Genomic DNA, 13,923 nt, shown 5'->3' with positions numbered 1-13,923 from the left:
CATTTACGAGCTGCCCCACGATGTCGGTGACTAGGTAGTTGGTGTCCGGAGGGAGCACCAACAAGCCTTGGTAGCTGCAACTGCTGTGGATGACGAAGTAGGAGCAATGTTGGGACCAGCAAGGTCCAAGGGACTCATCAACAGCAGAGGAGTCAGAGCAGGCCCCAAACAAGCCAGGGAGCCCACTGAAACAGGAGAAGACCCTCAGAGGACACACGGGCCAAGGGCACAAGAGGACCTCGAGCAGCTCAGCAAGAAAGAAGGCCCACGGTGCAGAGGATGCAGTGAGGATGCTGAGCTTGGGAGAAAAAGATGCTGGAGGCTGGAGCTTCTTGTATCACAAAGATCTCTGGAGTGCAAATCCAACAAGCCTTGGCAACAGCAAGCCAACACTGTGCACAGTGGTTTGGTCCCGCCCGTTCAAACGAGGGATGCTGGCTCCAAAGTTGCGGAGACGACAGGTCAGGCCTCACGGGAGTTGCAGAACCACCACCTGTTTTGCTGGGCCTCAGTAAGTCCGTAGGACAACAGGAGCAGCAGACTGGTCAGCTTTGTTGCGGTGCCTGCAGATGCAGGGGAGTGACTCCTTCAATCCAAGGGAGATTTCTTCAGGTACCCTTGATGCCCACAGGCCTGTTGAAGAACCAAGCAGAAGCACAGACACAGACAACGAAGAACACTTGCAGAACTGCGAGACCAGGAGCAGCAGAAGTCTTCCTTGATGCAGTCTCTTTTCCAGGAGAAGTCCAGCGAAGTTCAAGTGTCCAGACAGTACAAGAGCGACATAGTTTCAGGGTTGAGTCTTGTCCCATGACTAATCTGAGAACCCACCCACTGGTAAGCCCTTAGGTACCCTAAGGAGAGGGTTGGAATTACTCAGGAGTCCCTCCCGGAGGAGGGGCTGGACACAGGGGAAGCTAAGGGCTCCCTGAAATGGCTCAAGCTGGAGAATGCAAGGAGGGCACCAAATGTGCCCTTCATAGCAGTCTGGTGGCGCTGGCAGGCACCTCAACCCCACACCACCCCAGCCCAATACACTAAGTCCTGTCTGGAAGGTAGTCACACCTCCCTGTGACAGCAAACCTATTGTTCTACCTTCCACTGCTTGAGCCCAGCTCAGCAACAGGAGAGCAGAATCGTGTCTGTGGTCGGCAGCAGCACTAGCTTGCTGGCAGACCCTGAAAGGCTGTTACAGGGAGTTCTGGGGACTCCTCTAAGGTGCATGGATTCATATCTCCAACACCATAATCGGTATTGGGGTATGATTCCAACATGTTTGATCCCAAACATGACCAGACTCAGCACAGCCATTATATAGTTACACATCTAGTAATGACTCATGCCTACTATATGTCTATAAAATGGCTGACCGCACTTACAAAGCCTGGAGAATCTCCGGGGTTTGTAGAGGTGGCCTGCTCATACAGGGGCACCCTCACACTTATAACCTAGCACCCTGCCCTCAGGACTTAAGAGCATGCCTTAGGGGTGACTTATTGTTTTTAAGTGCAGTGACCTCAGATATAAGGAACTTATATCTGTTGTGAGAGGCACAAGCACCAACTCACACATGCTTCATAGGCAGGCCTGTAGTCACAGTTTAAGTGGGCTCCCATGGGTGGCAGAATGCACGGGAGACCCCTGGTGTACTTATGCCCTGGGTACCTCAGACTTACATGGGTACACCAGAAGCCAATTGTGGAGGCACCTGTGAGGGGGTGGGGCCGGGAGAGCGACGCCAAACTCCTTCCTTACCTGTGGTGCGGGGAGTGCGAACGCCGGATAGAAAGCAGGGACCCCGGAATGTGACTCTGGAACACCCGTCAACCACACCCCCCTCTCATCTCTTCCCACAGATAGGCAAGAAGACGGAAGAGGGAGGGGCTAACCCCGGAAGCAATGCTTATCCACCATTCAAAGGAGACCTGGCCCAGGAAGTGCTCTCTCGGAGCGGAGAAGGAGCAGGAAGCGGAAGGACGAAGGAAGCGAAGCAGAGAGAAGGGGAGCGGAACGACGGCGAACCGGACCAGGTCGGGAACGAAGGCGGAACCGAATCAGAGGATCCGGAGGAGTTCTGGAGCGAAGACTGATGGTGTCCCCCGGAGGAAGCTGTGGAGCGGCCGCAACTCAGGAGAGTTGCGGCGAGGCCGGTGAGTGACGAAGCTCCAGGGGAAAGACCGGCAGGGAGCAGGGAGGAGGGAGGAGACTGAGCAGAGGGAGGGGGGTGGAAGCAGGTAGGGCAGGACCCCGGGCACTAATCAGTTCGTTATTCCCGAGCACCCTTAGTCCGGGCAACCCCGCATGATTTATTCCTAAGCACAGAGTGAGTTTCCGGCATTTCTTCTACCCCTGAACCTCGTTCAACCTTCCTCACCACGCGGGCTTTTCCCGACACACCCCTTTTCCCTCCCTTCTTATAATTTTCGTCTGGTACTACAACTTAGGAGAGACGACCATTGGGTTCTAAAACCATCACTCTCCAACCCTATCCTCCGCGATACAGCTGAGGGGAAAAGTTGTTACGGAAAGCAGAAACACTGGCCGAAGAAGCGAGGCAGACGCCATTGAGATCCAGCTCAGAGGAAGACGACGACGAACAGTGTTACCCCAGTACCTCTGCACGGATAGGACACGATACCTTCCCAACCGCCACATCAAAGAGGGACCTACCTGATAATAAAATATTCTCACTTGGAAAATATATTCAGCTTCCGCGTCTGTATATCCGACCCGCCCTCCCACAGGTGGTGTCAGAAGTGGGATCCAGCGGAGACTTGGAGGCTGCTTTGGCGAAGATGGCGGAGAACCAAAAACATCTGGGGAAAGTCATGGAAAGGTTCCTTACAGTGGTCGAGGAAGATCGAGGTAAAATCCAACAGGCTCTCACCGGACAAAGCCAGTCACATGGAGCCGCCATGGATAAAATTACAGAGGTATTGGGCCATCAGCGGGGACCTACCACACTTCCCTCTATGGTTCTCCAGCGATATGTACATGGAGAGGACCCTGATTTCTTTTTTAATAATTTTGAGTGCATCGCTACGGCGGCGGCCTGGCCGGCGGACAAATGGGGTCAATATTTGGGTCCCCTCCTTTCCGGTGATCTCCAAGCGGCTTATCAAGCCGCCACCATACAAGGAGTCATGCCTTATGCGGACATTAAACAATGTATCATGGAGCGCTTGGGAATAGACTACGAATCTTATGGGATCAAACTACGGCACATCAAAGAAGGTCCTCAGGAAACTCCTCGAGCATTATACTTCCGGGTGAAGGACATGACCGATCGATGGTTAAAACCCGCCACCACCGATAAAAATGGTATTATGGCAAAGATATATTTAGAACAGTATCTGACCTCTCTTCATCCACCCATACAGAAATGGGTACGACAACAGGCCCATCTCACACTGGAGACCGCCGTGGAGATAGCCAGTGCATATAGCCGGGCTCAAGAGATACAAAAGGGGAGGGAGGACCAACCTTGGAAAACGGGAGGACAGGCTACCCATAGGTCCCCTCGACCTCCGGTGGTAGGGAAGCCCGATCACATTACCGTCATACCAGGCCCCCCAATAATACGGCCTCCCACTCCAGTACCTCAATATTTTCATTGCGGTGGGATGGGTCATATTGTAAGGTTCTGCCCCCAAAAGGAAGAACCCATGGAAATAGGAGCACCACGTAACTATTATTGCTCTTATTCAACCAAAGAATTGCCCCCCTATCACTGTCAGGTAACCGTGAATGGACAGGCAGCTATGGCATTAGCTGATACGGGCTGTCGCCAGAGTGTGGTTAGGCCACAGGACTTGGAACCATGGATACAACCCAGTGGGGAAACCGTGGCTATTCGCTGTGTGCACGGAGACACGAAACAGTATCCCACCGCAAATGTCCAGATACAACATCAAAACGATCTAGGAACCCCCCTGAGGGTGGGTCTCATACCCAATTTACCAGAACAAGTCATCCTGGGAAGCGATTATCCGAACATGCCTCAAATGTTGAAGAGTTCCACGAAATCAGATAAGGATTGGTGGAGCTCAGCTCCTTTTTCAAAAGGCGAGGAACCGGAGTGGCCCCCCTCAAAACCACAGAAGAGCCGAAAGCAAAAGAGAGCAGAGAAAAAGAAAATACCCATGGCTTTAACCATTTTACAGGAGGATAATCCGTGGGAAATGGATCGAAGCTTTCATGCCGCACAAAGGGAGGATCCCGTACTGCAAGAAGCCTGGAACTCCGCCTTAGATAGCGAGGAACCCCAACGAGTAGGTCCCTATTTTTTTCTCAAAAAGGGATTGTTATACAGGAAGGGAAACCCTACACAGCGACCTCAGCTGCTAATACCGGGGCCGTTCCGAGAAAAGGTGTTATTCCTGGCACACAGTCATCTGTTGGGGGGACATTTTGGAACCGAGAAAACAGAGAAACAGATCATGGAACGCTTTTACTTGCCTGGCATATACCAACAAGTTAGAAAATACTGCAAAGAATGTCCTATATGCCAAAAGACTAGCAGATACCGCCCCCCCCCCTATTCCCCTCCGTCCCTTGCCGATCATAGACGAGCCATTTAGCAGTGTAGGGATGGATATTATAGGTCCCTTGTTGCCCTCCAGAAGCGGGTGTCGATATGTGCTGGTCATTGTCGACTACGCCACCCGATTTCCAGAAGCAATAGCCCTACGTCGCCCCAATGCCACCAATATTGCCAATGCCATGATCAAAGTGTTCTCCCAAGTAGGATTCCCAAAAGAGATCCTGACGGATCAAGGGACACCCTTTGTGTCCAAAATCATGAAACAGGTATGTGTTCAACTAGGGATTAGCCAAATTAGAACAGCCGCCTATCACCCTCAAACAGATGGGTTAGTGGAGCGGTATAACGCCACCCTCAAGACCACCTTAAAAAAATGATTCGACCTAGAAACTAGAAAGTGGGAGGATATGCTGCCCCTAGCATTATTCGCAATACGATGTAAAGTGCAGAAAAGCACTGGATATTCCCCGTTCGAGCTCCTGTACGGGCGCCAGCCAAGAACCTTGCTGGAGATGGCCCAAGAAAAATGGGAGAACGAACCAGATAACAGCAAACCATTAGTGGATTATGTATCCACTCTGAGAACCCGCCTAGGTCAAATCCGAGCTATAGTACGCAACAACCTGGAAACGTCTCAGGTAAACCAAAAGAGACAGTATGATAATGGGGCAAAAGAACGGTCCTTTAATGTAGGTGATTTGGTATTATTACTGATGGCTTCATCCGATCACAAGCTGTTGGGGCAATGGCAAGGCCCTTACAAGGTGACAGCAAAAGTAACGCAGTGACCTATCGAGTAGAAACTGATCCTACACGAGGCATGTCCCAAGTCTTCCATATTAATTTGCTAAAGAGATGGGAAGGCCCCTTACCAGTGGGTATGGCCCGAGTAGAAGACCCTTCCCCGCTGTTTGTTCAGTGCATAGATTCCACCTTAAACCCTGAATTGAGAGAGGAACTGACCACCGTACTCCTTCCCCTCCAACATAATTTCTCCCTGTCCCCGGGGAGAACATCTCTGGTAGAACATGTAATTAGGACATCCCCAGGAAAAAAGGTACGTCTCAGACCCTATAGGGTACCCGAGGCTCGTCGAAACACCATTAAAGAGGAGATCCACAAGATGTTACAAATGGACATTATCGAACCGTCCATAAGTGAATGGAATTCCCCAATTGTACTAGTGCCAAAGCCCGATGGCTCGGTACGATTTTGTATTGACTTCCGGGAAGTGAACAAAATATCAGAATTTGATACTTATCCTCTTCCCAGAGTAGATGAGATGGTCGAAAGGATAGGACGCGCCCAATATATCAGCACCCTTGATCTCTGTAAAGGGTATTGGCAAATACCCCTAAGCCCACAAGATAGGGAGAAAAACGCTTTTTCCACGCCCGATGGCCTATTTCAATTCAAAGTGTTACCCTTCGGGTTACACGGAGCTCCGGCTACTTTCCAAAGAGCCATGGACCTAATCTTACGGCCCCATGAGGAGTATGCCGGAGCCTACATCGATGATATAGTCATCTATAGCAATTCCTGGACCCAACACATGTCCCATTTATCACAAGTGATACAGGCATTAGGAGCCTATGGCCTCAAAATCAATCCAACCAAAAGCCATCTGGCGGCTCAAACCGTAAAATACCTATGGTATTTGTTGGGGGAAGGTGTCATTAGACCCCAGGGCTCCAAATTGTCGGCCATCTCCCAGATTCCTTTGCCCCTAACCAAGAAGGATCTCCGGGCCTTTTTGGGGTTACTCGGTTATTACCGACGCTTTTTCCCCAACTTTTCCCACATAGCGGCCCCCCTCACTAACCTACTGCAAAAGGCCGTAAACACAGAACTCAGACTGAAAAACCCAGCCCCTGATGTCGTGCACGCTTTTGAAACCTTAAAGACATCCCTTACCTCCAACACGGTATTAGTCAGTCCGGATTATTCCCTTCCATTCGTTTAACAGACTGATGCGTCCGACCAGGGTATAGGAGCCGTGTTATCCCAAGTATCAAACCAGGAGGAAGAAAGACCCATAACCTACATCAGCAGAAAGCTATTTCCAAGAGAAAGCAGATATGCCGTGATAGAGAAAGAGGCTCTGGCAATTAAATGGGCAATAGAGACTTTAAGATATTATCTCGAAGGAAGAGAATTCACCCTATATACAGACCATGCCCCCTTGGAATGGTTATATAGAAACAAGGGTAACAACGAAAGGGTAATGAGATGGTTCCTAGCCTTACAACCCTATAGATTCCAGACTAAGCATCGTAAGGGAACAGAACAAGGGAATGTGGACTTCCTGTCAAGATACCCCCAAGAATCTGGCCCTAGTAGTAAGACAGCAAGGGAAAGGGGATGTGAGGGGGTGGGGTTGGGGGCGCGACGCCAAACTCCTTCCTTACCTGTGGTGCGGGGAGTGCGAACGCCGGATAAAAAGCAGAGACCCCAGAATGTGACTCCGGAACACCTGTCAACCACACCCCCCTCTCATCTCTTCCCACAGACAGGCAAGAAGATGGAAGAGGGAGGGGATAACCCCGGAAGCAATGCTTATCCACCATTCAAAGGAGACCTGGCCCAGGAAGTGCTCTCTCGGAGCGGAGAAGGAGCAGGAAGCGGAAGGACGAAGGAAGTGAAGCAGAGAGACGGGGAGCGGAACGACGGCGAACCGGACCAGGTCGGGAACGAAGGCGGAACCGAATCGGAGGATCCGGAGGAGTTCTGGAGCGAAGACTGGTGGTGTCCCCCGGAGGAAGCTGTGGAGCGGCCGCAACTCAGGAGAGTTGCGGCGAGGCCGGTGAGTGACGAAGCTCCAGGGGAAAGACCGGCAGGGAGCAGGGAGGAGGGAGGAGACTGAGTAGAGGGAGGGGGGTGGAAGCGGGTACGGGCAGGACCCCGGGCACTAATCAGTTCGTTATTCCCGAGCACCCTTAGTCCTGCAACCCCGCATGATTTATTCCTGAGCACAGAGTGAGTTTCCGGCATTTCTTCTACCCCTGAACCTCGTTCAACCTTCCTCACCACGCGGGCTTTTCCCGACACACCCCTTTCCCCCCCCCCCCTTCTTATAATTTTCGTCTGGTACTACAACTTAGGAGAGAGGACCATTGGGTTCTAAAACCATCACTCTCCAACCCTATCCTCACACAGCTGAGGGGAAAAGTTGTTACGGAAAGCAGAAACACTGGCTAAGAAGCACGGGTGAGGTGACGGGTAGATCCTGTCTGTCTGCAACAATGTGGGACCAGTGAACGTGTGGGACCGTCATGTCCCAGGTCTTGCTTTGCCCAACAGTCTTCATCTGGGGGATGTCACTTGCTTGTGGTAAGAGGGATCACTCAGACTGCTGAGGGTTAACCACCTCCCTTGGGGTCCCTAATCTTAGGATGAGAGGATTCCTCACAGGGCCCACTGACATCCCAGGCCTCTGCACCACCAGGCTGACTGAGGCTTGGAAGAGAAGGGCAGGATACCTGGTACAGACTTGGGGGCATATCAGCAACGAGGCGATAAAAAATTATCGGCACTTTTGCGTCCGTTTTCGGCCGAAAAGCGGCGATAATTTTATCGCCTAATCAGCAAGGTCACGCTATCGCGTGAAACCTTGCATTATCGCCTGAATTCTGAACGCCCAGCTTTGTATCTCTAATGAGATGCAAAGTGGGCGTTTCTGCCCTGACATGACTGGAGAAATGTCGCTAAGCGACATTTCTCCTATCATCAAGCCCCACGCTTTGAAGCATAGCGGCAAGAAAAGTAGCGATAACCCCTGTTATCGCTACTTTCCTTACGCCTGCTTCAGGACTGACTTTAGCCATGATATCCTATGAAATGTGAATATCATGGCTAAGTTTGCCTTGCCCTATCATAAAGCTAACGCAAAACTTCGTGAGATTATCGCTGGGTTTCCAGCGATAATCTCACGTTAGCCTGTTAGCGCTAGGATTTTTATCGCTTTTGAGATAAGCGTTGCTAATAGCACGCTATCTCAGCGATAAAAATCCACGTTAGCCGGCGATAATTATCCTAGCGCTAAGTGCGCTTAGCGATAATTATCGCCGGTCTTTGATGATATGCCCCTAGGTTCCTCCTTGGAAGGTCCCCCTGCCCTCAGTGGCTCTGCCAGGACAGGCCCGACCTCCTATGGGGCAGTTCCTTCACAAGAGGCAGGATCATCTCCCTGAGGAAGGTGAAACTCACCTGAAGTCTGGGAGGAGGACTTTTCTTCCTCCCTTGTGCTCTCTGTGGGAGCTGAGGGGCACTCTTTCAGGCTCCACTGCTCCTCGACTTCCCTGCTTTTGGACTTGTGCCCTGGGGGTCACGCCGATCTGATCAGGGAGGCCCAGCATTTCGAGATGGGCTTTTAATTCCACTTCAGCCCAGGCTGAAGTTTCTAGATTATAGCCCAAGAGGCAATTTACAGGCAGTTTGGGGGGTACTGCAACCCTCCAAGGGCCAGTTACCCCTCCCCAGCTGAGATTGGCTATGGCCATGGGGTGATCTGTCCTGACACTGTTAGCATTTGTCACCTGGTAAATGTGCCCAGGTAGAGCTGAAGAGGGGATACGAGTTTCCCTTTCACCATGGTGATACTGGCCCCTGTGTCCCTATAGGCTACAGCTTTCTGACCATTTATGAAAGGCACTTGTCTGTACTTGCCGAATGTATGGGGCCATACAGTGAAAGTGGCAAAACCCATGCCATTATCACAGACTGCGGTGGCCTGAGTGGGGGATCTGGCTAGGCCAGTATCCACCTCAGTACCCCATGAGAACCAAAGTAAATGTTTGGGTGTACTACTACTAGGAGTGCTACTGGTAGGGGCACTAGGGGGTGTAGTAGTAGTGGTGGGTTTCCTAGCCTTAGGCCAATTGGAGTACTTTGCCGTATGGTATTTCTCTTTACAGAGCTAGCACCAAGGTTTCTTAACAGGGAAGGAGGAGGATTGGGACCCACCACGAGAGGAAGAGAGGACCTTCAGAGGACTCTTTCTTCTCTTTTGATTTTTCCCCACATTTTCCTGGCACTTAGAAGAATCCTGCTTCTTCTGGTCTCCACCGCCCTGAGACTAGGTCTTAACCCTGGTATGAACCCATTTGTCTGCCTTCTTTCCCAGGTCTTGGTGAGAGATCAGATCAGAGTCTACCAGGTACTGGTGCAGTTGTTGATTTTGACAATTATTAAGGATGTGCTCCCTCACTAGTTAATTGTACAATCCTGTGTAATCATGCACATTACTTCCATGAAGCCAGCCTTCCAGAGCCTTAATAGCACTGTCTATAAAATCTACCCATCTTGAGGGTGTGCCTTCTGTGTGTCCCTAAACTTAAGCCTAAACTGTTCAGTGGTTAAATCAAACCCATCTGTGAGGGCACTCTTCAGGACTGGGTGATTATCTGCATCCTCTTCTCTAACAGTGAGGAGCTTGTCTCTCCCCTTGTTAGCAAAGGAGAGCCATAGGATAGCTGACCACTGCCCCTGAGGGACCTTTTGCACCTTACAGGCCCTCTATAAAGCAAGGATCCATTTATGGATGGCATTCCCCTCCTGGTAAGGATGGACTATCCTGCTCAAGTTCCTAGCGTCAAAGGAGTACTCCCTAACCCTAGGTTCACTAGTGCTGAGACCATGGGATCGTAATCTCAAATTCTTCCTTGCCCTCTGAACCTGTGGGGTCTCCTTATATAGGGCTCCCTTTCTAAGGACTCCTCCTTCTTGCTAGAGATGGAGGTCCCTATAGAGCTTTTAGAGGAGGAAGAATTAACAGAGGAGGCCCTAGACCTACCCTGGACTCATTTCACGCTCCCAGGAGGAATAAAGGGGTAACTACCTTCAGGGACTCCCTCTGTGTCATTCAGACTATTCCCTGGGGGATTAGAGTTCACCAGTGAGGGGTCCTCAGACTCCTCCTGGTCAAGCTTAGAATTAGGGTGACTGGGGTGAGACACCCCTGACTCTTCTTCTGGAGCCACACCACCCATACCAACATTGTCCTGCTCTTCTGACCTATCAGGACTCTGGATGGTCATCCTGCAGGAGTTGCTCTACAAGATAATCCTTGTGAGGATTGCTGCCTGTCTTTAATCTCCTGGATCCAGCCAGGGTCCTAAGTTCCTGGAGCTTAAAACCACTGTATCTAGAGGGTTGAGCAGCTTGTTTTAGCAGTTTAATCTTTACTGTAGATTAGATGAAAATAAACCACACAGTATTTACGTAAATATAAGTCTATTTATTCACAACACAATCACTATCACATTGGTATATCTCCAGCCAGGAGATATCAACTTAACATACACAAATACTTCAAAAGCAGTCAGGTACGAGGCACAAAATACAGTAGTCTCCTGGGGGAGACCAAACCATACACTAAGAAAGTGGTATGCGAACTGCAAACGGGAACGGGACTTGGACCAGAAGACTCAGAGGAGCTGGGGACACAAGGAACCACCCAAGGTAAGTACCCAGAAACCCCCCGGGGGCTGTGTGCAGAGTGGAAACACAACCGCATGTCCAATAAAAGTCAATGGAGAAGTTGCGGTTGCAGTTTTGGAGAAGAAGGACCCTTCCCAGCGGGCCCCAAAGAAACCCTTTGGAAGGCAAAAAGTTGGAGAGCCACTCCACCCAGGGAGGCCCTGGTGCCCAGGTTACCTACACCAGGGACGCCAGGTGCATAGGGGCAAATTGATGTTGGAAACGTCCGTAGACCAAAATGGAGGACTTCGAAGAAGATGCCGCTTGAGAAGACTGTGCAAGAATTCGATGGAATCCAAGAGTGGATTCTGGAAGTGGCAAACTTGTAGGCAAAGGGGGCAGAGTCTATGCAAATCAGGTGACCAGATGGCAAGGAGACACAATGCCCACAGATGTCGGGAGGTTCTGAAGACTAGACGGTGAGCTTGTCGCTGCAGCTGTCAGGACCGTGTGATGCTGAGGAAGACCAGGAGCCGTTTGTAGGAAGGTGGAATCTGACTATATGGTTGCCCCCACTTTTTGCCTGGTGTTTTGCTGGTTTTCGACTTAGTTGGACTGGGATCCTGCTATTCAGGGCCCCAATCTATCTGCTTTATCTGTAAAATGGTTAACCTCGCGGTAAATGCTAACTTTGGGATGGCTGCATCAAAACATGTCGTGTTTGGTGTCAAACGCTTTAGAATGCTACGCCTCGCCAGTCCTGACAGCGGGGGTAGCATTCCACCCTTCTAGAAGGAGAGACATGTTCACACTGGTCAAACCCGGTAGGACTTTCCTGAGCCCTAGCATCACAAAATGGAAGCCTCTGCCACAGACACAGGTCTGGCCTCCTGCTGCTGACCGAAACTCCGGCAGGGGAGGCCTGGACAATAGGTTTCCTGTCGAAGAGAGGTGTAACCACCTCCCCAGACAGGCAGATGTGTATTGGGGCTGGGCAGGAGCACTCCCTGGTGCTTTGAAGTCCTGCACTGGGGGCACACTTGGTGTCCCTGTGCATAGTCCAGTTCAAACTGGTTGCAGGGGCTACCTGCCCCTGCTCTGGCGCGAAATTGGACAAAGGAAATGGGTGTAACCCCCCCTCTTTCCAAACCCACCCATAGGTGGGGCCTTAGAGTTAGTCCATCCCCTAAACTTACTATAAGTATAGGAATCCAGTCCCTAGGACTTTAGATTACCAAGGACGAATCTCTGCAACATATATCCTGGACCTTCAACTTTCTATCATGACTAGAAATGGAAGAAATCTCCTTTGGGGTCAAGGAGTGACTCCCCTGCTTGGCAGGCACCAAAGAAGCAACTGACCGGTCTGCATCGCTGAAGCTCCCGCCGGACGCCGAAGTCTTTGCATCTCCAGAGGTGGATTTCCAGACTTCCCCAAGGCTACCCTGAGTGAACAGCTAAACTGAGGCCCGTGGCTATCGTGGGTGACGTGGAACCCTGGACACCGTGATCTTTTGCAGCCACAGCATCTTACTGGTCCTCCTCAAAGTTGTGCTTTGGGCTCCGAGTAGCCCCAGCCTTGAGCACCTCCTGCACCGATGATTGCTGGCCTGCACTTCACGAGTGACCCGTGGACCAGTTTCAAGTGCAACCACTCGAGGCTCCTTCGCGATCACTAGCCCGTTGGCTAGAAGGTCCCCACAAAGGCAACTCCTTTTCTTCTTGGGCTTTCCTGGTTGCTCCAGACGTGCCCTGACTTACCCTTACTGGGTGAGTCCCCAGACCTTGCTGGTGTGCACCGCAGTCCTTGCTCTGAATTCCTGTGACTTGCCGTTGCCAAGGCTTGTTGGGTCCATTCTGGTCGCCGACACCGCAGCACTCGACAGACTTTGTGGGACAGCTCTAATCCAGCTCGTGGACTTCGTCGACACCTCCTGGACCTCATGGCTGAAGAGTCAAGACACCCATCAACTCACCTGAAGCACCCGACATCTGTGGGCATTGGTCCATCCTGCCCTTGGTTACTGGCTAGTGACCCAGACTCTGTCCCCTCTGCTTTCAGGTTCCTTCCATCCTAGATCCAGGTTTGGATCTCTTCGGACACTTCTCTTCACGGCAGTAGCAGTTCTTTGCAGGCTTCCATTGCAATCGACGACACGACCCGACACCAAAAGACACCTATGCACCCGGCTTCCCTGGGTGAGGTAACTCAAGTACTCCGGTGCTCCCGTGGGTGCTAGCCCTAGAACTTCTTAAGTCCAAAAGGGTTTGGTCCTGACTCGATTAGAAGTGTCCCTAATCTTTACATTTCCAACCGCGACATTGCCCATAGAAGATAACGGGAAACCGCGGTTGTGTTTACACACTGCATACAGTCCCCGTGGGTCCCCTATGTCACTGCCTTGGGTGGCTCCTTGGGGTCCCCGCGATTCTACAGGCTCTAGGCCTTGTGTCTAGTTCAGTCGTGGTTCTTATACCACTTTTTTGGTATATGGTTTGGTACGCCCCTAGGACCCAAACGTGTATTTGTGCTATTACTGATGATTGCTATCTTGTAACTTAAGTACTTCGAACTCCCGTCTCATAAAGAGACTAGAGGGGTGTGTGTTAACCTAAATACATATATTTTAAATATATACCTGGTGTGGTTGTCCTTTCATTTGATAATTCAAGAGATTATAGACTGGTAAAACAAGCTGCTTTACATTCCTTCAAGACTTAGCCTGAAGGCTGCTCTCCATAGCTACCACTAGGATAGCTTTCAATAAAGGTTGTCTTTAACCTATCACCATAAGGGGTTGTTTGGACTGATACAAGGTGCCCACTAGAACTAGTGGACAGCATATATCAGGCCACCTTCTCACACCGTTTATGAGCTGTCCCACGTCGGATGTCAGTGACTAGGTGGTCGGTGTCTGACAGAAGCCCCAACAAGCCTTGGTAGCCCCAACTGGTGTGGAAGA

The sequence above is a fragment of the Triturus cristatus genome, chromosome 8, assembly GCF_964204655.1.
Source record: "Triturus cristatus chromosome 8, aTriCri1.1, whole genome shotgun sequence".
Classification (NCBI taxonomy): domain Eukaryota; kingdom Metazoa; phylum Chordata; class Amphibia; order Caudata; family Salamandridae; genus Triturus; species Triturus cristatus.
The sequence above is the reverse complement of the archived record's forward strand: the minus strand, read 5'-3'. Positions refer to the sequence as shown.